This window comes from Mustelus asterias, chromosome 7 (assembly GCF_964213995.1).
Source record: "Mustelus asterias chromosome 7, sMusAst1.hap1.1, whole genome shotgun sequence".
Taxonomy (NCBI): domain Eukaryota; kingdom Metazoa; phylum Chordata; class Chondrichthyes; order Carcharhiniformes; family Triakidae; genus Mustelus; species Mustelus asterias.
This window is the reverse complement of record NC_135807.1, coordinates 40,209,904-40,229,646: the sequence shown is the minus strand read 5'-3', so window position 1 is coordinate 40,229,646 and position 19,743 is coordinate 40,209,904. Positions and strand designations below refer to the sequence as shown.

General features: G+C 51.1%; 18 non-coding genes across 18 annotated transcripts; 10 read left to right on the top strand and 8 right to left on the bottom strand.

The window, feature by feature from the left end:
- Positions 1-1,432: 1,432 nt before the first annotated feature.
- Positions 1,433-1,505, bottom strand: trnam-cau (transfer RNA methionine (anticodon CAU)). Its single transcript has one exon. It is a non-coding gene; the product is annotated as a tRNA-Met (tRNA).
- A 432-nt stretch (positions 1,506-1,937) lies between these two features.
- trnaa-agc (transfer RNA alanine (anticodon AGC)) lies at positions 1,938-2,010 on the top strand. The gene has a single exon. It is a non-coding gene; the product is annotated as a tRNA-Ala (tRNA).
- Positions 2,011-3,676: 1,666 nt separating this feature from the next.
- Positions 3,677-3,749, bottom strand: trnam-cau (transfer RNA methionine (anticodon CAU)). Its single transcript has one exon. It is a non-coding gene; the product is annotated as a tRNA-Met (tRNA).
- A 432-nt stretch (positions 3,750-4,181) lies between these two features.
- On the top strand, positions 4,182-4,254 carry trnaa-agc (transfer RNA alanine (anticodon AGC)). Its single transcript has one exon. It is a non-coding gene; the product is annotated as a tRNA-Ala (tRNA).
- Positions 4,255-5,652: 1,398 nt separating this feature from the next.
- Positions 5,653-5,725, top strand: trnaa-cgc (transfer RNA alanine (anticodon CGC)). The gene has a single exon. It is a non-coding gene; the product is annotated as a tRNA-Ala (tRNA).
- Positions 5,726-6,438: 713 nt separating this feature from the next.
- trnaa-agc (transfer RNA alanine (anticodon AGC)) lies at positions 6,439-6,511 on the top strand. Its single transcript has one exon. It is a non-coding gene; the product is annotated as a tRNA-Ala (tRNA).
- Positions 6,512-8,170: 1,659 nt separating this feature from the next.
- Positions 8,171-8,243, bottom strand: trnam-cau (transfer RNA methionine (anticodon CAU)). The gene has a single exon. It is a non-coding gene; the product is annotated as a tRNA-Met (tRNA).
- Positions 8,244-8,675: 432 nt separating this feature from the next.
- On the top strand, positions 8,676-8,748 carry trnaa-agc (transfer RNA alanine (anticodon AGC)). Its single transcript has one exon. It is a non-coding gene; the product is annotated as a tRNA-Ala (tRNA).
- A 1,394-nt stretch (positions 8,749-10,142) lies between these two features.
- On the top strand, positions 10,143-10,215 carry trnaa-cgc (transfer RNA alanine (anticodon CGC)). The gene has a single exon. It is a non-coding gene; the product is annotated as a tRNA-Ala (tRNA).
- A 207-nt stretch (positions 10,216-10,422) lies between these two features.
- Positions 10,423-10,496, bottom strand: trnam-cau (transfer RNA methionine (anticodon CAU)). Its single transcript has one exon. It is a non-coding gene; the product is annotated as a tRNA-Met (tRNA).
- A 432-nt stretch (positions 10,497-10,928) lies between these two features.
- trnaa-agc (transfer RNA alanine (anticodon AGC)) lies at positions 10,929-11,001 on the top strand. The gene has a single exon. It is a non-coding gene; the product is annotated as a tRNA-Ala (tRNA).
- Positions 11,002-12,660: 1,659 nt separating this feature from the next.
- trnam-cau (transfer RNA methionine (anticodon CAU)) lies at positions 12,661-12,734 on the bottom strand. Its single transcript has one exon. It is a non-coding gene; the product is annotated as a tRNA-Met (tRNA).
- A 432-nt stretch (positions 12,735-13,166) lies between these two features.
- On the top strand, positions 13,167-13,239 carry trnaa-agc (transfer RNA alanine (anticodon AGC)). Its single transcript has one exon. It is a non-coding gene; the product is annotated as a tRNA-Ala (tRNA).
- Positions 13,240-14,901: 1,662 nt separating this feature from the next.
- trnam-cau (transfer RNA methionine (anticodon CAU)) lies at positions 14,902-14,974 on the bottom strand. The gene has a single exon. It is a non-coding gene; the product is annotated as a tRNA-Met (tRNA).
- A 432-nt stretch (positions 14,975-15,406) lies between these two features.
- trnaa-agc (transfer RNA alanine (anticodon AGC)) lies at positions 15,407-15,479 on the top strand. The gene has a single exon. It is a non-coding gene; the product is annotated as a tRNA-Ala (tRNA).
- Positions 15,480-17,141: 1,662 nt separating this feature from the next.
- trnam-cau (transfer RNA methionine (anticodon CAU)) lies at positions 17,142-17,214 on the bottom strand. The gene has a single exon. It is a non-coding gene; the product is annotated as a tRNA-Met (tRNA).
- A 432-nt stretch (positions 17,215-17,646) lies between these two features.
- On the top strand, positions 17,647-17,719 carry trnaa-agc (transfer RNA alanine (anticodon AGC)). Its single transcript has one exon. It is a non-coding gene; the product is annotated as a tRNA-Ala (tRNA).
- A 1,662-nt stretch (positions 17,720-19,381) lies between these two features.
- Positions 19,382-19,454, bottom strand: trnam-cau (transfer RNA methionine (anticodon CAU)). Its single transcript has one exon. It is a non-coding gene; the product is annotated as a tRNA-Met (tRNA).
- Between the last annotated feature and the right edge of the window lie 289 nt (positions 19,455-19,743).

Sequence of the window (19,743 nt, the reverse complement as noted above, 5' to 3'; positions counted from 1 at the left end):
GCCGCACGCACGCACGCACGCACCCACCCACCCACCCACGCACGCACAGAGTGTCTGAATGATTTGCACAGCTGCCGCAAGAAGCTGCCGTCATATTTATCAGCAGTAAAGATGGGAATGTGAGGCGAATGGAGGGAAAGAAGGTGTCAAATACACAAGATTGTATCCAGGATGCACAGGTGATGAGACTCACACGCTGCCGACTGCACCAAGAAGGCACACTTGGAACTGCGCTGCACACGGCGTGACTAGATTTGCCATCGAACAGCCTGCATCCAGCCACAAGTAAAGTGTTCAGAAAACACTGAGGAAATTACACAACAATACATCAGCTTGTGATACAGAGTCAGAAACGTCATCCATTACAGCACGGGGGCCCATCGCGCAGGGTGAAGCTGGCGGGTAACTGCATGCCTACACCTTTGCCGTTAAGATGTGGATGAAGCACTCAAGGGCTCAAAGGTGCACGGTCAAAATTCAGCAAAGACTGCGTGCGGATGTCAACGATTCGCATCGATTGCTCAGTCGGTACAACAGAAGACTCGAGGGGTAAATATACCAAAGTCGTCCTTAGGTCACCGCTTGAATGATGTTAACAATTTCTGCGTGCCCATTGAGAAGGAAGTGTGTCGTAAGCAAACGTTTACGGCAAAGCAGCACTCCGAACATGAGGACGAGTTTATAACTGAACATGTTGCTGCTCAGGCAGAGGAGCCATCTTTGCCTGTGGGAAAACAGCCTCCACACGGCTGCAAAGTTTCTGCAGTTGCGTGTGCGGGCCAGCGGGAGTGGCATTGAGCAGCAACGCATCCAACAGCTGAGCCCTCACCTGCAAGCAAAAGTAGATTGCTAACACTGAGACAGGGGTCTCGCCTGCCTCCTCACACTCGTGCTGACTGCCGTTTTCCTAGCGGCTTGCTTTGAATGTGCAAATTCAGCCTCTTCACTGATTATGACGCGTCGACTGCGATTTTCCCTTCTGCTGATGGCACGAGCTGCGGCTGCTGGCTCACGTTGAGTGAATGGCAAAATGACTGTGTTGAAGCAGCAGGCCGATCCAATGAAGAATTTCTCTGCACTTTCATGAACATCTTGGAGCCAGGGGGTGTGGAGATGTTGGGCAGCAAGAAAGCGGACGCAGCAATCAACTTGGGGGAATTAGCTCAAGTGGTAGAGCGCTTGCTTCGCATGTGAGAGGCAGTGGGAGCGATGCCCACATTCTCCACTTTGATTTTTAACCTTTGGGCCAAAGTTTCATGCCCAGCGGTCCTGTCATGAAGTTCACACATGTTCAGGGTTCCTCCACACGCTGCCGTACGCACAGAATCTGAATGACTTACAGAGCTGTTGCATGCAAGCTGCCTTCATATTTGTCAGCAGGAAAGATGGGAATGAGAGGTGAATGGAAGAAAAGAAGGTGGAAAAAGAGCCCTGCCCTCTCTGAGGATTGAACTCAGGACCTTCAGATTATGAGACTGACGCGCTGCCTACTGCGCTAAGAAGGCACAGGCAGTTGGGCACTGTACACTGCATGACTAGGTTTGCCATCATCAGGCTGCGTCCAGTCACAATGAAAACTGCTCACGTAACATTGAGGCAGATTAGAGAACAATATCGCAGCTTGTGATATGGAGACAGACACGTTATCCATCACAACGTCGGCCCAAGCTGCAGGTCGACGCAGGCGGGCCACAGCACAGCCACAGCTTTGGCATCAAGACATGGATGAAGCGCTCAAGGGCTAAAGGGTGCACTGTCACAATCAGCAAAGATAGTGGCTTTCAATGGATTTCAAAGATGTTGATTAAATGGAAAAACTACCGTGTTGAAGCAGCAGGCCGGATCCGATGAAGAGGTCCTGTGCACTTTCTCAAGCATCTTGGAGACAGACTGAGGAGATCCTGAGCAGCAAGAAAGCTCACCCCAGCTGCAGCTTGGGGGAATTAGCTCAAATGGTAGAGCGCTCGCTTAGCATGCGAGAGGTAGTGGGATCGATGCCCACATTCTCCACTTTGATTTTTACCTTGGGGCCAAAGCTTCTTGGAGACAGGGGCTGAGGCAAGCCTGGACAGCAAGAAAGCTGAGGCCAGAATTGCCATGGGGAATTAGCTCAAATGGTAGAGCGCTTGCTTTGCATGTGAGAGGTAGTGGGATCGATGCCCACATTCTCCACTCAGATTTTATCTTTGGGCCAAAGTTTCAGGCCCACCCGTCATGTCATTCACTTTACACATCTCTAGGCTTTCTCCAAGCGCTGCCGCACGCACGCACGCACGCACCCACGCACGCACAGAGTGTCTGAATGATTTGCACAGCTGCCGCAAGAAGCTGCCGTCATATTTATCAGCAGTAAAGATGGGAATGTGAGGCGAATGGAGGGAAAGAAGGTGTCAAATACACAAGATTGTATCCAGGATGCACAGGTGATGAGACTCACACGCTGCCGACTGCACCAAGAAGGCACACTTGGAACTGCGCTGCACACGGCGTGACTAGATTTGCCATCGAACAGCCTGCATCCAGCCACAAGTAAAGTGTTCAGAAAACACTGAGGAAATTACACAACAATACATCAGCTTGTGATACAGAGTCAGAAACGTCATCCATTACAGCACGGGGGCCCATCGCGCAGGGTGAAGCTGGCGGGTAACTGCATGCCTACACCTTTGCCGTTAAGATGTGGATGAAGCACTCAAGGGCTCAAAGGTGCACGGTCAAAATTCAGCAAAGACTGCGTGCGGATGTCAACGATTCGCATCGATTGCTCAGTCGGTACAACAGAAGACTCGAGGGGTAAATATACCAAAGTCGTCCTTAGGTCACCGCTTGAATGATGTTAACAATTTCTGCGTGCCCATTGAGAAGGAAGTGTGTCGTAAGCAAACGTTTACGGCAAAGCAGCACTCCGAACATGAGGACGAGTTTATAACTGAACATGTTGCTGCTCAGGCAGAGGAGCCATCTTTGCCTGTGGGAAAACAGCCTCCACACGGCTGCAAAGTTTCTGCAGTTGCGTGTGCGGGCCAGCGGGAGTGGCATTGAGCAGCAACGCATCCAACAGCTGAGCCCTCACCTGCAAGCAAAAGTAGATTGCTAACACTGAGACAGGGGTCTCGCCTGCCTCCTCACACTCGTGCTGACTGCCGTTTTCCTAGCGGCTTTCTTTGAATGTGCAAATTCAGCCTCTTCACTGATTATGACGCGTCGACTGCGATTTTCCCTTCTGCTGATGGCACGAGCTGCGGCTGCTGGCTCACGTTGAGTGAATGGCAAAATGACTGTGTTGAAGCAGCAGGCCGATCCGATGAAGAATTTCTCTGCACTTTCATGAACATCTTGGAGCCAGGGGGTGTGGAGATGTTGGGCAGCAAGAAAGCGGACGCAGCAATCAGCTTGGGGGAATTAGCTCAAGTGGTAGAGCGCTTGCTTCGCATGTGAGAGGCAGTGGGATCGATGCCCACATTCTCCACTTTGATTTTTAACCTTTGGGCCAAAGTTTCATGCCCAGCGGTCCTGTCATGAAGTTCACACATGTTCAGGGTTCCTCCACACGCTGCCGTACGCACAGAATCTGAATGACTTACAGAGCTGTTGCATGCAAGCTGCCTTCATATTTGTCAGCAGTAAAGATGGGAATGAGAGGTGAATGGAAGAAAAGAAGGTGGAAAAAGAGCCCTGCCCTCTCTGAGGATTGAACTCAGGACCTTCAGATTATGAGACTGACGCGCTGCCTACTGCGCTAAGAAGGCACAGGCAGTTGGGCACTGTACACTGCATGACTAGGTTTGCCATCATCAGGCTGCGTCCAGTCACAATGAAAACTGCTCACGTAACATTGAGGCAGATTAGAGAACAATATCGCAGCTTGTGATATGGAGACAGACACGTTATCCATCACAACGTCGGCCCAAGCTGCAGGTCGACGCAGGCGGGCCACAGCACAGCCACAGCTTTGGCATCAAGACATGGATGAAGCGCTCAAGGGCTAAAGGGTGCACTGTCACAATCAGCAAAGATAGTGGCTTTCAATGGATTTCAAAGATGTTGATTAAATGGAAAAACTACCGTGTTGAAGCAGCAGGCCGGATCCGATGAAGAGGTCCTGTGCACTTTCTCAAGCATCTTGGAGACGGACTGAGGAGATCCTGAGCAGCAAGAAAGCTGACCCCAGCTGCAGCTTGGGGGGATTAGCTCAAATGGTAGAGCGCTCGCTTAGCATGCGAGAGGTAGTGGGATCGATGCCCACATTCTCCACTTTGATTTTTACCTTGGGGCCAAAGCTTCTTGGAGACAGGGGCTGAGGCAAGCCTGGACAGCAAGAAAGCTGAGGCCAGAATTGCCATGGGGAATTAGCTCAAATGGTCGAGCGCTCGCTTTGCATGTGAGAGGTAGTGGGATCGATGCCCACATTCTCCACTCAGATTTTATCTTTGGGCCAAAGTTTCAGGCCCACCCGTCATGTCATTCACTTTACACATCTCTCGGCTTTCTCCAAGCGCTGCCGCACGCACGCACGCACGCACCCACCCACCCACCCACGCACGCACAGAGTGTCTGAATGATTTGCACAGCTGCCGCAAGAAGCTGCCGTCATATTTATCAGCAGTAAAGATGGGAATGTGAGGCGAATGGAGGGAAAGAAGGTGTCAAATACACAAGATTGTATCCAGGATGCACAGGTGATGAGACTCACACGCTGCCGACTGCACCAAGAAGGCACACTTGGAACTGCGCTGCACACGGCGTGACTAGATTTGCCATCGAACAGCCTGCATCCAGCCACAAGTAAAGTGTTCAGAAAACACTGAGGAAATTACACAACAATACATCAGCTTGTGATACAGAGTCAGAAACGTCATCCATTACAGCACGGGGGCCCATCGCGCAGGGTGAAGCTGGCGGGTAACTGCATGCCTACACCTTTGCCGTTAAGATGTGGATGAAGCACTCAAGGGCTCAAAGGTGCACGGTCAAAATTCAGCAAAGACTGCGTGCGGATGTCAACGATTCGCATCGATTGCTCAGTCGGTACAACAGAAGACTCGAGGGGTAAATATACCAAAGTCGTCCTTAGGTCACCGCTTGAATGATGTTAACAATTTCTGCGTGCCCATTGAGAAGGAAGTGTGTCGTAAGCAAACGTTTACGGCAAAGCAGCACTCCGAACATGAGGACGAGTTTATAACTGAACATGTTGCTGCTCAGGCAGAGGAGCCATCTTTGCCTGTGGGAAAACAGCCTCCACACGGCTGCAAAGTTTCTGCAGTTGCGTGTGCGGGCCAGCGGGAGTGGCATTGAGCAGCAACGCATCCAACAGCTGAGCCCTCACCTGCAAGCAAAAGTAGATTGCTAACACTGAGACAGGGGTCTCGCCTGCCTCCTCACACTCGTGCTGACTGCCGTTTTCCTAGCGGCTTGCTTTGAATGTGCAAATTCAGCCTCTTCACTGATTATGACGCGTCGACTGCGATTTTCCCTTCTGCTGATGGCACGAGCTGCGGCTGCTGGCTCACGTTGAGTGAATGGCAAAATGACTGTGTTGAAGCAGCAGGCCGATCCAATGAAGAATTTCTCTGCACTTTCATGAACATCTTGGAGCCAGGGGGTGTGGAGATGTTGGGCAGCAAGAAAGCGGACGCAGCAATCAGCTTGGGGGAATTAGCTCAAGTGGTAGAGCGCTCGCTTCGCATGTGAGAGGCAGTGGGATCGATGCCCACATTCTCCACTTTGATTTTTAACCTTTGGGCCAAAGTTTCATGCCCAGCGGTCCTGTCATGAAGTTCACACATCTTCAGGGTTCCTCCACACGCTGCCGTCCGCACAGAATCTGAATGACTTACAGAGCTGTTGCATGCAAGCTGCCTTCATATTTGTCAGCAGGAAAGATGGGAATGAGAGGTGAATGGAAGAAAAGAAGGTGGAAAAAGAGCCCTGCCCTCTCTGAGGATTGAACTCAGGACCTATCAGGTTATGAGACTGACTCGCTGCCTACTGCGCTAAGAAGGCACAGGCAGTTGGGCACTGTACACTGCATGACTAGGTTTGCCATCATCAGGCTGCGTCCAGTCACAATGAAAACTGCTCACGTAACATTGAGGCAGATTAGAGAACAATATCGCAGCTTGTGATATGGAGACAGACACGTTATCCATCACAACGTCGGCCCAAGCTGCAGGTCGACGCAGGCGGGCCACAGCACAGCCACAGCTTTGGCATCAAGACATGGATGAAGCGCTCAAGGGCTAAAGGGTGCACTGTCACAATCAGCAAAGATAGTGGCTTTCAATGGATTTCAAAGATGTTGATTAAATGGAAAAACTACCGTGTTGAAGCAGCAGGCCGGATCCGATGAAGAGGTCCTGTGCACTTTCTCGAGCATCTTGGAGACGGAGTGAGGAGATCCTGAGCAGCAAGAAAGCTGACCCCAACTGCAGCTTGGGGGAATTAGCTCAAATGGTAGAGCGCTCGCTTAGCATGCGAGAGGTAGTGGGATCGATGCCCACATTCTCCACTTTGTTTTTTACCTTGGGGCCAAAGCTTCTTGGAGACAGGGGCTGAGGCAAGCCTGGACAGCAAGAAAGCTGAGGCCAGAATTGCCATGGGGAATTAGCTCAAATGGTAGAGCGCTCGCTTTGCATGTGAGAGGTAGTGGGATCGATGCCCACATTCTCCACTCAGATTTTATCTTTGGGCCAAAGTTTCAGGCCCACCCGTCATGTCATTCACTTTACACATCTCCAGGCTTTCTCCAAGCGCTGCCGCACGCACGCACGCACGCACGCACAGAGTGTCTGAATGATTTGCACAGCTGCCGCAAGAAGCTGCCGTCATATTTATCAGCAGTAAAGATGGGAATGTGAGGCGAATGGAGGGAAAGAAGGTGTCAAATACACAAGATTGTATCCAGGATGCACAGGTGATGAGACTCACACGCTGCCGACTGCACCAAGAAGGCACACTTGGAACTGCGCTGCACACGGCGTGACTAGATTTGCCATCGAACAGCCTGCATCCAGCCACAAAGCAAAGTGTTCAGAAAACACTGAGGAAATTACACAACAATACATCAGCTTGTGATACAGAGTCAGAAACGTCATCCATTACAGCACGGGGGCCCATCGCGCAGTGTGAAGCTGGCGGGTAACTGCATGCCTACACCTTTGCCGTTAAGATGTGGATGAAGCACTCAAGGGCTCAAAGGTGCACGGTCAAAATTCAGCAAAGACTGCGTGCGGATGTCAACGATTCGCATCGATTGCTCAGTCGGTACAACAGAAGACTCGAGGGGTAAATATACCAAAGTCGTCCTTAGGTCACCGCTTGAATGATGTTAACAATTTCTGCGTGCCCATTGAGAAGGAAGTGTGTCGTAAGCAAACGTTTACGGCAAAGCAGCACTCCGAACCTGAGGACGAGTTTATAACTGAACATGTTGCTGCTCAGGCAGAGGAGCCATCTTTGCCTGTGGGAAAACAGCCTCCACACGGCTGCAAAGTTTCTGCAGTTGCGTGTGCGGGCCAGCGGGAGTGGCATTGAGCCGCAACGCATCCAAAAGCTGAGCCCTCACCTACAAGCAAAAGTAGATTGCTAACACTGAGACAGGGGTCTCGCCTGCCTCCTCACACTCGTGCTGACTGCCGTTTTCCTAGCGGCTTTCTTTGAATGTGCAAATTCAGCCTCTTCACTGATTATGACGCGTCGACTGCGATTTTCCCTTCTGCTGATGGCACGAGCTGCGGCTGCTGGCTCACGTTGAGTGAATGGCAAAATGACTGTGTTGAAGCAGCAGGCCGATCCGATGAAGAATTTCTCTGCACTTTCATGAACATCTTGGAGCCAGGGGGTGTGGAGATGTTGGGCAGCAAGAAAGCGGACGCAGCAATCAGCTTGGGGGAATTAGCTCAAGTGGTAGAGCGCTTGCTTCGCATGTGAGAGGCAGTGGGATCGATGCCCACATTCTCCACTTTGATTTTTAACCTTTGGGCCAAAGTTTCATGCCCAGCGGTCCTGTCATGAAGTTCACACATGTTCAGGGTTCCTCCACACGCTGCCGTACGCACAGAATCTGAATGACTTACAGAGCTGTTGCATGCAAGCTGCCTTCATATTTGTCAGCAGGAAAGATGGGAATGAGAGGTGAATGGAAGAAAAGAAGGTGGAAAAAGAGCCCTGCCCTCTCTGAGGATTGAACTCAGGACCTTCAGATTATGAGACTGACGCGCTGCCTACTGCGCTAAGAAGGCACAGGCAGTTGGGCACTGTACACTGCATGACTAGGTTTGCCATCATCAGGCTGCGTCCAGTCACAATGAAAACTGCTCACGTAACATTGAGGCAGATTAGAGAACAATATCGCAGCTTGTGATATGGAGACAGACACGTTATCCATCACAACGTCGGCCCAAGCTGCAGGTCGACGCAGGCGGGCCACAGCACAGCCACAGCTTTGGCATCAAGACATGGATGAAGCGCTCAAGGGCTAAAGGGTGCACTGTCACAATCAGCAAAGATAGTGGCTTTCAATGGATTTCAAAGATGTTGATTAAATGGAAAAACTACCGTGTTGAAGCAGCAGGCCGGATCCGATGAAGAGGTCCTGTGCACTTTCTCAAGCATCTTGGAGACGGACTGAGGAGATCCTGAGCAGCAAGAAAGCTGACCCCAGCTGCAGCTTGGGGGGATTAGCTCAAATGGTAGAGCGCTCGCTTAGCATGCGAGAGGTAGTGGGATCGATGCCCACATTCTCCACTTTGATTTTTACCTTGGGGCCAAAGCTTCTTGGAGACAGGGGCTGAGGCAAGCCTGGACAGCAAGAAAGCTGAGGCCAGAATTGCCATGGGGAATTAGCTCAAATGGTAGAGCGCTCGCTTTGCATGTGAGAGGTAGTGGGATCGATGCCCACATTCTCCACTCAGATTTTATCTTTGGGCCAAAGTTTCAGGCCCACCCGTCATGTCATTCACTTTACACATCTCTCGGCTTTCTCCAAGCGCTGCCGCACGCACGCACGCACGCACGCACCCACCCACGCACGCACAGAGTGTCTGAATGATTTGCACAGCTGCCGCAAGAAGCTGCCGTCATATTTATCAGCAGTAAAGATGGGAATGTGAGGCGAATGGAGGGAAAGAAGGTGTCAAATACACAAGATTGTATCCAGGATGCACAGGTGATGAGACTCACACGCTGCCGACTGCACCAAGAAGGCACACTTGGAACTGCGCTGCACACGGCGTGACTAGATTTGCCATCGAACAGCCTGCATCCAGCCACAAGTAAAGTGTTCAGAAAACACTGAGGAAATTACACAACAATACATTAGCTTGTGATACAGAGTCAGAAACGTCATCCATTACAGCACGGGGGCCCATCGCGCAGGGTGAAGCTGGCGGGTAACTGCATGCCTACACCTTTGCCGTTAAGATGTGGATGAAGCACTCAAGGGCTCAAAGGTGCACGGTCAAAATTCAGCAAAGACTGCGTGCGGATGTCAACGATTCGCATCGATTGCTCAGTCGGTACAACAGAAGACTCGAGGGGTAAATATACCAAAGTCGTCCTTAGGTCACCGCTTGAATGATGTTAACAATTTCTGCGTGCCCATTGAGAAGGAAGTGTGTCGTAAGCAAACGTTTACGGCAAAGCAGCACTCCGAACATGAGGACGAGTTTATAACTGAACATGTTGCTGCTCAGGCAGAGGAGCCATCTTTGCCTGTGGGAAAACAGCCTCCACACGGCTGCAAAGTTTCTGCAGTTGCGTGTGCGGGCCAGCGGGAGTGGCATTGAGCAGCAACGCATCCAACAGCTGAGCCCTCACCTGCAAGCAAAAGTAGATTGCTAACACTGAGACAGGGGTCTCGCCTGCCTCCTCACACTCGTGCTGACTGCCGTTTTCCTAGCGGCTTGCTTTGAATGTGCAAATTCAGCCTCTTCACTGATTATGACGCGTCGACTGCGATTTTCCCTTCTGCTGATGGCACGAGCTGCGGCTGCTGGCTCACGTTGAGTGAATGGCAAAATGACTGTGTTGAAGCAGCAGGCCGATCCAATGAAGAATTTCTCTGCACTTTCATGAACATCTTGGAGCCAGGGGGTGTGGAGATGTTGGGCAGCAAGAAAGCGGACGCAGCAATCAGCTTGGGGGAATTAGCTCAAGTGGTAGAGCGCTCGCTTCGCATGTGAGAGGCAGTGGGATCGATGCCCACATTCTCCACTTTGATTTTTAACCTTTGGGCCAAAGTTTCATGCCCAGCGGTCCTGTCATGAAGTTCACACATGTTCAGGGTTCCTCCACACGCTGCCGTCCGCACAGAATCTGAATGACTTACAGAGCTGTTGCATGCAAGCTGCCTTCATATTTGTCAGCAGGAAAGATGGGAATGAGAGGTGAATGGAAGAAAAGAAGGTGGAAAAAGAGCCCTGCCCTCTCTGAGGATTGAACTCAGGACCTATCAGATTATGAGACTGACGCGCTGCCGACTGCGCTAAGAAGGCACAGGCAGTTGGGCACTGTACACTGCATGACTAGGTTTGCCATCATCAGGCTGCGTCCAGTCACAATGAAAACTGCTCACGTAACATTGAGGCAGATTAGAGAACAATATCGCAGCTTGTGATATGGAGACAGACACGTTATCCATCACAACGTCGGCCCAAGCTGCAGGTTGACGCAGGCGGGCCACAGCACAGCCACAGCTTTGGCATCAAGACATGGATGAAGCGCTCAAGGGCTAAAGGGTGCACTGTCACAATCAGCAAAGATAGTGGCTTTCAATGGATTTCAAAGATGTTGATTAAATGGAAAAACTACCGTGTTGAAGCAGCAGGCCGGATCCGATGAAGAGGTCCTGTGCACTTTCTCGAGCATCTTGGAGACGGAGTGAGGAGATCCTGAGCAGCAAGAAAGCTGACCCCAACTGCAGCTTGGGGGAATTAGCTCAAATGGTAGAGCGCTCGCTTAGCATGCGAGAGGTAGTGGGATCGATGCCCACATTCTCCACTTTGTTTTTTACCTTGGGGCCAAAGCTTCTTGGAGACAGGGGCTGAGGCAAGCCTGGACAGCAAGAAAGCTGAGGCCAGAATTGCCATGGGGAATTAGCTCAAATGGTAGAGCGCTCGCTTTGCATGTGAGAGGTAGTGGGATCGATGCCCACATTCTCCACTCAGATTTTATCTTTGGGCCAAAGTTTCAGGCCCACCCGTCATGTCATTCACTTTACACATCTCCAGGCTTTCTCCAAGCGCTGCCGCACGCACGCACGCACGCACGCACAGAGTGTCTGAATGATTTGCACAGCTGCCGCAAGAAGCTGCCGTCATATTTATCAGCAGTAAAGATGGGAATGTGAGGCGAATGGAGGGAAAGAAGGTGTCAAATACACAAGATTGTATCCAGGATGCACAGGTGATGAGACTCACACGCTGCCGACTGCACCAAGAAGGCACACTTGGAACTGCGCTGCACACGGCGTGACTAGATTTGCCATCGAACAGCCTGCATCCAGCCACAAAGCAAAGTGTTCAGAAAACACTGAGGAAATTACACAACAATACATCAGCTTGTGATACAGAGTCAGAAACGTCATCCATTACAGCACGGGGGCCCATCGCGCAGGGTGAAGCTGGCGGGTAACTGCATGCCTACACCTTTGCCGTTAAGATGTGGATGAAGCACTCAAGGGCTCAAAGGTGCACGGTCAAAATTCAGCAAAGACTGCGTGCGGATGTCAACGATTCGCATCGATTGCTCAGTCGGTACAACAGAAGACTCGAGGGGTAAATATACCAAAGTCGTCCTTAGGTCACCGCTTGAATGATGTTAACAATTTCTGCGTGCCCATTGAGAAGGAAGTGTGTCGTAAGCAAACGTTTACGGCAAAGCAGCACTCCGAACATGAGGACGAGTTTATAACTGAACATGTTGCTGCTCAGGCAGAGGAGCCATCTTTGCCTGTGGGAAAACAGCCTCCACACGGCTGCAAAGTTTCTGCAGTTGCGTGTGCGGGCCAGCGGGAGTGGCATTGAGCAGCAACGCATCCAACAGCTGAGCCCTCACCTGCAAGCAAAAGTAGATTGCTAACACTGAGACAGGGGTCTCGCCTGCCTCCTCACACTCGTGCTGACTGCCGTTTTCCTAGCGGCTTGCTTTGAATGTGCAAATTCAGCCTCTTCACTGATTATGACGCGTCGACTGCGATTTTCCCTTCTGCTGATGGCACGAGCTGCGGCTGCTGGCTCACGTTGAGTGAATGGCAAAATGACTGTGTTGAAGCAGCAGGCCGATCCAATGAAGAATTTCTCTGCACTTTCATGAACATCTTGGAGCCAGGGGGTGTGGAGATGTTGGGCAGCAAGAAAGCGGACGCAGCAATCAGCTTGGGGGAATTAGCTCAAGTGGTAGAGCGCTTGCTTCGCATGTGAGAGGCAGTGGGATCGATGCCCACATTCTCCACTTTGATTTTTAACCTTTGGGCCAAAGTTTCATGCCCAGCGGTCCTGTCATGAAGTTCACACATCTTCAGGGTTCCTCCACACGCTGCCGTCCGCACAGAATCTGAATGACTTACAGAGCTGTTGCATGCAAGCTGCCTTCATATTTGTCAGCAGGAAAGATGGGAATGAGAGGTGAATGGAAGAAAAGAAGGTGGAAAAAGAGCCCTGCCCTCTCTGAGGATTGAACTCAGGACCTATCAGATTATGAGACTGACTCGCTGCCTACTGCGCTAAGAAGGCACAGGCAGTTGGGCACTGTACACTGCATGACTAGGTTTGCCATCATCAGGCTGCGTCCAGTCACAATGAAAACTGCTCACGTAACATTGAGGCAGATTAGAGAACAATATCGCAGCTTGTGATATGGAGACAGACACGTTATCCATCACAACGTCGGCCCAAGCTGCAGGTCGACGCAGGCGGGCCACAGCACAGCCACAGCTTTGGCATCAAGACATGGATGAAGCGCTCAAGGGCTAAAGGGTGCACTGTCACAATCAGCAAAGATAGTGGCTTTCAATGGATTTCAAAGATGTTGATTAAATGGAAAAACTACCGTGTTGAAGCAGCAGGCCGGATCCGATGAAGAGGTCCTGTGCACTTTCTCGAGCATCTTGGAGACGGAGTGAGGAGATCCTGAGCAGCAAGAAAGCTGACCCCAACTGCAGCTTGGGGGAATTAGCTCAAATGGTAGAGCGCTCGCTTAGCATGCGAGAGGTAGTGGGATCGATGCCCACATTCTCCACTTTGATTTTTACCTTGGGGCCAAAGCTTCTTGGAGACAGGGGCTGAGGCAAGCCTGGACAGCAAGAAAGCTGAGGCCAGAATTGCCATGGGGAATTAGCTCAAATGGTAGAGCGCTTGCTTTGCATGTGAGAGGTAGTGGGATCGATGCCCACATTCTCCACTCAGATTTTATCTTTGGGCCAAAGTTTCAGGCCCACCCGTCATGTCATTCACTTTACACATCTCCAGGCTTTCTCCAAGCGCTGCCGCACGCACGCACGCACGCACCCACGCACAGAGTGTCTGAATGATTTGCACAGCTGCCGCAAGAAGCTGCCGTCATATTTATCAGCAGTAAAGATGGGAATGTGAGGCGAATGGAGGGAAAGAAGGTGTCAAATACACAAGATTGTATCCAGGATGCACAGGTGATGAGACTCACACGCTGCCGACTGCACCAAGAAGGCACACTTGGAACTGCGCTGCACACGGCGTGACTAGATTTGCCATCGAACAGCCTGCATCCAGCCACAAGTAAAGTGTTCAGAAAACACTGAGGAAATTACACAACAATACATCAGCTTGTGATACAGAGTCAGAAACGTCATCCATTACAGCACGGGGGCCCATCGCGCAGGGTGAAGCTGGCGGGTAACTGCATGCCTACACCTTTGCCGTTAAGATGTGGATGAAGCACTCAAGGGCTCAAAGGTGCACGGTCAAAATTCAGCAAAGACTGCGTGCGGATGTCAACGATTCGCATCGATTGCTCAGTCGGTACAACAGAAGACTCGAGGGGTAAATATACCAAAGTCGTCCTTAGGTCACCGCTTGAATGATGTTAACAATTTCTGCGTGCCCATTGAGAAGGAAGTGTGTCGTAAGCAAACGTTTACGGCAAAGCAGCACTCCGAACATGAGGACGAGTTTATAACTGAACATGTTGCTGCTCAGGCAGAGGAGCCATCTTTGCCTGTGGGAAAACAGCCTCCACACGGCTGCAAAGTTTCTGCAGTTGCGTGTGCGGGCCAGCGGGAGTGGCATTGAGCAGCAACGCATCCAACAGCTGAGCCCTCACCTGCAAGCAAAAGTAGATTGCTAACACTGAGACAGGGGTCTCGCCTGCCTCCTCACACTCGTGCTGACTGCCGTTTTCCTAGCGGCTTGCTTTGAATGTGCAAATTCAGCCTCTTCACTGATTATGACGCGTCGACTGCGATTTTCCCTTCTGCTGATGGCACGAGCTGCGGCTGCTGGCTCACGTTGAGTGAATGGCAAAATGACTGTGTTGAAGCAGCAGGCCGATCCAATGAAGAATTTCTCTGCACTTTCATGAACATCTTGGAGCCAGGGGGTGTGGAGATGTTGGGCAGCAAGAAAGCGGACGCAGCAATCAGCTTGGGGGAATTAGCTCAAGTGGTAGAGCGCTTGCTTCGCATGTGAGAGGCAGTGGGATCGATGCCCACATTCTCCACTTTGATTTTTAACCTTTGGGCCAAAGTTTCATGCCCAGCGGTCCTGTCATGAAGTTCACACATCTTCAGGGTTCCTCCACACGCTGCCGTCCGCACAGAATCTGAATGACTTACAGAGCTGTTGCATGCAAGCTGCCTTCATATTTGTCAGCAGGAAAGATGGGAATGAGAGGTGAATGGAAGAAAAGAAGGTGGAAAAAGAGCCCTGCCCTCTCTGAGGATTGAACTCAGGACCTTCAGATTATGAGACTGACGCGCTGCCTACTGCGCTAAGAAGGCACAGGCAGTTGGGCACTGTACACTGCATGACTAGGTTTGCCATCATCAGGCTGCGTCCAGTCACAATGAAAACTGCTCACGTAACATTGAGGCAGATTAGAGAACAATATCGCAGCTTGTGATATGGAGACAGACACGTTATCCATCACAACGTCGGCCCAAGCTGCAGGTCGACGCAGGCGGGCCACAGCACAGCCACAGCTTTGGCATCAAGACATGGATGAAGCGCTCAAGGGCTAAAGGGTGCACTGTCACAATCAGCAAAGATAGTGGCTTTCAATGGATTTCAAAGATGTTGATTAAATGGAAAAACTACCGTGTTGAAGCAGCAGGCCGGATCCGATGAAGAGGTCCTGTGCACTTTCTCAAGCATCTTGGAGACGGACTGAGGAGATCCTGAGCAGCAAGAAAGCTGACCCCAGCTGCAGCTTGGGGGGATTAGCTCAAATGGTAGAGCGCTCGCTTAGCATGCGAGAGGTAGTGGGATCGATGCCCACATTCTCCACTTTGATTTTTACCTTGGGGCCAAAGCTTCTTGGAGACAGGGGCTGAGGCAAGCCTGGACAGCAAGAAAGCTGAGGCCAGAATTGCCATGGGGAATTAGCTCAAATGGTAGAGCGCTCGCTTTGCATGTGAGAGGTAGTGGGATCGATGCCCACATTCTCCACTCAGATTTTATCTTTGGGCCAAAGTTTCAGGCCCACCCGTCATGTCATTCACTTTACACATCTCCAGGCTTTCTCCAAGCGCTGCCGCACGCACGCACGCACCCACCCACGCACAGAGTGTCTGAATGATTTGCACAGCTGCCGCAAGAAGCTGCCGTCATATTTATCAGCAGTAAAGATGGGAATGTGAGGCGAATGGAGGGAAAGAAGGTGTCAAATACACAAGATTGTATCCAGGATGCACAGGTGATGAGACTCACACGCTGCCGACTGCACCAAGAAGGCACACTTGGAACTGCGCTGCACACGGCGTGACTAGATTTGCCATCGAACAGCCTGCATCCAGCCACAAGTAAAGTGTTCAGAAAACACTGAGGAAATTACACAACAATACATCAGCTTGTGATACAGAGTCAGAAACGTCATCCATTACAGCACGGGGGCCCATCGCGCAGGGTGAAGCTGGCGGGTAACTGCATGCCTACACCTTTGCCGTTAAGATGTGGATGAAGCACTCAAGGGCTCAAAGGTGCACGGTCAAAATTCAGCAAAGACTGCGTGCGGATGTCAACGATTCGCATCGATTGCTCAGTCGGTACAACAGAAGACTCGAGGGGTAAATATACCAAAGTCGTCCTTAGGTCACCGCTTGAATGATGTTAACAATTTCTGCGTGCCCATTGAGAAGGAAGTGTGTCGTAAGCAAACGTTTACGGCAAAGCAGCACTCCGAACATGAGGACGAGTTTATAACTGAACATGTTGCTGCTCAGGCAGAGGAGCCATCTTTGCCTGTGGGAAAACAGCCTCCACACGGCTGCAAAGTTTCTGCAGTTGCGTGTGCGGGCCAGCGGGAGTGGCATTGAGCAGCAACGCATCCAACAGCTGAGCCCTCACCTGCAAGCAAAAGTAGATTGCTAACACTGAGACAGGGGTCTCGCCTGCCTCCTCACACTCGTGCTGACTGCCGTTTTCCTAGCGGCTTGCTTTGAATGTGCAAATTCAGCCTCTTCACTGATTATGACGCGTCGACTGCGATTTTCCCTTCTGCTGATGGCACGAGCTGCGGCTGCTGGCTCACGTTGAGTGAATGGCAAAATGACTGTGTTGAAGCAGCAGGCCGATCCGATGAAGAATTTCTCTGCACTTTCATGAACATCTTGGAGCCAGGGGGTGTGGAGATGTTGGGCAGCAAGAAAGCGGACGCAGCAATCAACTTGGGGGAATTAGCTAAAGTGGTAGCGCGCTTGCTTCGCATGTGAGAGGCAGTGGGATCGATGCCCACATTCTCCACTTTGATTTTTAACCTTTGGGCCAAAGTTTCATGCCCAGCGGTCCTGTCATGAAGTTCACACATCTTCAGGGTTCCTCCACACGCTGCCGTACGCACAGAATCTGAATGACTTACAGAGCTGTTGCATGCAAGCTGCCTTCATATTTGTCAGCAGGAAAGATGGGAATGAGAGGTGAATGGAAGAAAAGAAGGTGGAAAAAGAGCCCTGCCCTCTCTGAGGATTGAACTCAGGACCTTCAGATTATGAGACTGACGCGCTGCCTACTGCGCTAAGAAGGCACAGGCAGTTGGGCACTGTACACTGCATGACTAGGTTTGCCATCATCAGGCTGCGTCCAGTCACAATGAAAACTGCTCACGTAACATTGAGGCAGATTAGAGAACAATATCGCAGCTTGTGATATGGAGACAGACACGTTATCCATCACAACGTCGGCCCAAGCTGCAGGTCGACGCAGGCGGGCCACAGCACAGCCACAGCTTTGGCATCAAGACATGGATGAAGCGCTCAAGGGCTAAAGGGTGCACTGTCACAATCAGCAAAGATAGTGGCTTTCAATGGATTTCAAAGATGTTGATTAAATGGAAAAACTACCGTGTTGAAGCAGCAGGCCGGATCCGATGAAGAGGTCCTGTGCACTTTCTCAAGCATCTTGGAGACGGACTGAGGAGATCCTGAGCAGCAAGAAAGCTGACCCCAGCTGCAGCTTGGGGGAATTAGCTCAAATGGTAGAGCGCTCGCTTAGCATGCGAGAGGTAGTGGGATCGATGCCCACATTCTCCACTTTGATTTTTACCTTGGGGCCAAAGCTTCTTGGAGACAGGGGCTGAGGCAAGCCTGGACAGCAAGAAAGCTGAGGCCAGAATTGCCATGGGGAATTAGCTCAAATGGTAGAGCGCTTGCTTTGCATGTGAGAGGTAGTGGGATCGATGCCCACATTCTCCACTCAGATTTTATCTTTGGGCCAAAGTTTCAGGCCCACCCGTCATGTCATTCACTTTACACATCTCCAGGCTTTCTCCAAGCGCTGCCGCACGCACGCACGCACCCACCCACGCACAGAGTGTCTGAATGATTTGCACAGCTGCCGCAAGAAGCTGCCGTCATATTTATCAGCAGTAAAGATGGGAATGTGAGGCGAATGGAGGGAAAGAAGGTGTCAAATACACAAGATTGTATCCAGGATGCACAGGTGATGAGACTCACACGCTGCCGACTGCACCAAGAAGGCACACTTGGAACTGCGCTGCACACGGCGTGACTAGATTTGCCATCGAACAGCCTGCATCCAGCCACAAGTAAAGTGTTCAGAAAACACTGAGGAAATTACACAACAATACATCAGCTTGTGATACAGAGTCAGAAACGTCATCCATTACAGCACGGGGGCCCATCGCGCAGGGTGAAGCTGGCGGGTAACTGCATGCCTACACCTTTGCCGTTAAGATGTGGATGAAGCACTCAAGGGCTCAAAGGTGCACGGTCAAAATTCAGCAAAGACTGCGTGCGGATGTCAACGATTCGCATCGATTGCTCAGTCGGTACAACAGAAGACTCGAGGGGTAAATATACCAAAGTCGTCCTTAGGTCACCGCTTGAATGATGTTAACAATTTCTGCGTGCCCATTGAGAAGGAAGTGTGTCGTAAGCAAACGTTTACGGCAAAGCAGCACTCCGAACATGAGGACGAGTTTATAACTGAACATGTTGCTGCTCAGGCAGAGGAGCCATCTTTGCCTGTGGGAAAACAGCCTCCACACGGCTGCAAAGTTTCTGCAGTTGCGTGTGCGGGCCAGCGGGAGTGGCATTGAGCAGCAACGCATCCAACAGCTGAGCCCTCACCTGCAAGCAAAAGTAGATTGCTAACACTGAGACAGGGGTCTCGCCTGCCTCCTCACACTCGTGCTGACTGCCGTTTTCCTAGCGGCTTGCTTTGAATGTGCAAATTCAGCCTCTTCACTGATTATGACGCGTCGACTGCGATTTTCCCTTCTGCTGATGGCACGAGCTGCGGCTGCTGGCTCACGTTGAGTGAATGGCAAAATGACTGTGTTGAAGCAGCAGGCCGATCCGATGAAGAATTTCTCTGCACTTTCATGAACATCTTGGAGCCAGGGGGTGTGGAGATGTTGGGCAGCAAGAAAGCGGACGCAGCAATCAACTTGGGGGAATTAGCTAAAGTGGTAGCGCGCTTGCTTCGCATGTGAGAGGCAGTGGGATCGATGCCCACATTCTCCACTTTGATTTTTAACCTTTGGGCCAAAGTTTCATGCCCAGCGGTCCTGTCATGAAGTTCACACATCTTCAGGGTTCCTCCACACGCTGCCGTACGCACAGAATCTGAATGACTTACAGAGCTGTTGCATGCAAGCTGCCTTCATATTTGTCAGCAGGAAAGATGGGAATGAGAGGTGAATGGAAGAAAAGAAGGTGGAAAAAGAGCCCTGCCCTCTCTGAGGATTGAACTCAGGACCTTCAGATTATGAGACTGACGCGCTGCCTACTGCGCTAAGAAGGCACAGGCAGTTGGGCACTGTACACTGCATGACTAGGTTTGCCATCATCAGGCTGCGTCCAGTCACAATGAAAACTGCTCACGTAACATTGAGGCAGATTAGAGAACAATATCGCAGCTTGTGATATGGAGACAGACACGTTATCCATCACAACGTCGGCCCAAGCTGCAGGTCGACGCAGGCGGGCCACAGCACAGCCACAGCTTTGGCATCAAGACATGGATGAAGCGCTCAAGGGCTAAAGGGTGCACTGTCACAATCAGCAAAGATAGTGGCTTTCAATGGATTTCA